The 3014-nt window shown below is 34.2% G+C and overlaps 1 protein-coding gene across 1 annotated transcript in view; it reads left to right on the plus strand.

The window, feature by feature from the left end:
• Positions 1 to 3014, plus strand: part of LOC108972815 (chaoptin) — a 242574-nt gene that overhangs the window by 182417 nt on the left and 57143 nt on the right. The gene's annotated exons all lie outside the window — the stretch shown is intronic.

Consider the following 3014-nt stretch of genomic DNA (forward strand, 5'->3'; position numbering starts at 1 on the left):
AAATGTTACTCATACGCCATGTATACCAGGACTTTTGTTTGAAAAACATTTTTGAGGTATGGTTTACTAATTTCAGCATATCATGTCTTCAACGCACACAATAACAACGCAATGTACATTATGCAATTTGCCTTAAAACATTCGCTACTGCTCAGCACCCAACGCTTTTGGTCAGCAATTATAGTGCAATCGTTTAGTTAACATTTATTACTTGATACCTCGCCGGACCAGCAGACAATAGCAGGTTTGCAATTCGGCTCTTGCGCTATGTGTTGCTCTAACTCGTAAACGAATTTATATACTCAAGCATGTGGGAGTAAGGACTGTAATATGTTAACACATACCTCCACACACACACACACAACTCTATGTGTCCATGTAGTGAAAAATGCATGTGAATATTTTGTGAATGAATTGGAATGCACAATAAATATCAAGAACATGCACAATAAATTATATAAAGAAGAATGGCCGAGGGTTAAATGTGGAGTGGGGGTGTAGATATTTTGCTGTTTGCTGAAATRCTTCCTACAAATGCTGCTAAGCATTTGCTAAATTGCTCGCAGCATTACCTTCTTTGTATTGTAGTTGAGAAATTTTAAAATGTAAGCACGCGGTATGTGGGAAAAYAGTTATGTGGCATGCACGTACGTATGATTCTTATATACATTTTAAGGTAGATKTCTCTATGATTATTGCTTTCCATGATCAGCTGTAGAATGTAAAATTGGGCTAAATGATATCACAGAGTAGACCAATAGGGACAGTAAAGACGCTATATTTTTTCCAATCCCTTAACATTTTTCTTCAGTAAAGCTTACAATACAAAAGATCTACCAACAAGTCGCAATTATTAAAGTTTACTACCGAATTTTTAAGAAGAAGAAGTCATCATAATCATCCTGTCAGATCAAAATTTGAGACTCTAATTTTAAAATTTAAATCCACAGACACAGCACAAAATTTTCCCGTGCCAAATCAGTCTCTCACATGTCGTTCTCAAGCGTCGGGCATCTCTATGACGTCATTGTGGCGAATTTCATGAAAATATTTGACAAGCTCAAATCAGCACTCCAGAACCACCATTGAAAATKATCCGAGAAATCATCTTCAGTGATGAGGCTGATTTCTGGCTGACTGGCTTGGCCAATCCACACGTACTTCATCACCATTGAGTCACCATTGCATTCCGAAAAAATTATAATTTGGTACAGTTTATGGGTCAGCGGCGTAATTGGGTCGTACTTCTTCCGGGATAATCAAGACCGGAAAGTTAATGTGAATAGGAAACGCTACCGCTCAATGATAACCGAATAATTTTTCTCGAATTGGATGATATGGTCTTGGACAATATGTGGTTCCAACGCCGTTAGATTATTATTATTCTGAGAGGCTACGTTAAGTTTATGGTCTATCGTAMCTAGCCAGCGACGATCTATGAACTTCGTATGAATATTGAACAAGAAATTTCAGCAGTAACGGTTGATTTATTCTTGAAAGCAGTCGAAAATCGGATTCAGTGGCTGGGCTTCTGAAAGCGTACCCGTGTGTCCATGTAAAAGAAGTCGAGTTCCATATATAACGGCATCCAAACCGTTTTCTTTATTAAAAAAAAAACTTTTGTACTTTTAAGTTCTTCTCCTAAACATTTTTACTTACCACAATGTAAGTATATGACATATAAAACATTTTTATTTAAATTTCAACTTGATCTTTTACTTTATGGGTTTTATACGCAAGAAGCTATTTTTAAATTTATTTTAATTTTTAATTTTTAGTAAACATCAAATATTTTCAAAAACCCCGTTTYCTTAAAAAATGTTATGCTACGTTTGTTGCTTTCAGCAATTCTACTCTCYCAAAAGTCACCAGCTAAGCTCTTTGCATGCAACTCAAGTGAGCTTTTGTCCGTATTTATTTAGTCTGTCATGTTTGAATTTGATGTTGATGTTGTTGGTGACAGTAATGTCGTGTTGGCTCAGCAACTGTTGCACTCTTGTAGCAACAAACAAATAAATAAATTTATATACATATGTATGTATACTTGTATATACAAATCGTAAGCCTTGGCAATTTTCACAACTCTTTCTACTATTCTTCTGCCTGTCTATTTGTATTTACATGTGTGTGCGACTTTTTATGGCCTTAAGTCAATTTTAGCACAAATATTGGATCTTTTCTTATTCTTATTTATTTTATTTATTTACTTGTACCGTTACTTTTGTCAACCGCAGACACCATGCGACATTTCTACTTTCCCTTTGAATCCTTGGTGTTGGTTATAAGGTTTTGTTGCCATAGTCTTCTTATTGAAGTTGTGTTCTGTTTGCTCAGCTTTTCCCTCATGGGCTTATTGGCTAATGCAATTGTAGTCAACATGTGTGTGTCTGTATTTTTCTAAAGTGTAACATGGCCTTAACAAGATAGATGATGTATTGGCGGTTACGTAGTATATTTTCAKATGGGAAATATTTATTCAGGGAGAGGAGGTTAATTTAAATAAAATATAGCAGTGGTTTTCCAGAAATATAATTTCAGCTTCACCAGTTTTATACTAAGGATAACTTTCGCCAGATATCCATAGAGTTTATACGCGTTCATAATTATGACTATTGATATTATCGAGATATTTAGAAAACCTTCAAAATAACATTTTGRGTCATTTTATTTAAATATCTTCACTTTTTCGCTGTTGATAAATCATTACTTTTAAGTCAATCTATTTGTCTAGCCTATCCTACCTCGGGAACGCCTTTACTAATTTCAAAAATATATCTAGTTCTTCAAAATTAGTTTCACAGCGATTTATATTTTATTAAAATTTAAGAGATTGCAATTTTACAACATCAACCTATCCTAACTCGACAATGCCWCRACTAATTTGGAAGAYCATTTTMGGTGGTTATGAAAAATGTTTGTTCTATACATTAGAACAAGGTAGCTGTCACTATGGTGGACAGTTTCTTAATAATATCTTTTGTATATTTAAAAAAAAAACTTTTTTCATGAAATCA

Source organism: Bactrocera latifrons, unplaced genomic scaffold (genome assembly GCF_001853355.1).
Source record: "Bactrocera latifrons isolate USDA-ARS-PBARC rearing strain unplaced genomic scaffold, ASM185335v1 scaffold_43, whole genome shotgun sequence".
Lineage (NCBI taxonomy): Eukaryota > Metazoa > Arthropoda > Insecta > Diptera > Tephritidae > Bactrocera > Bactrocera latifrons.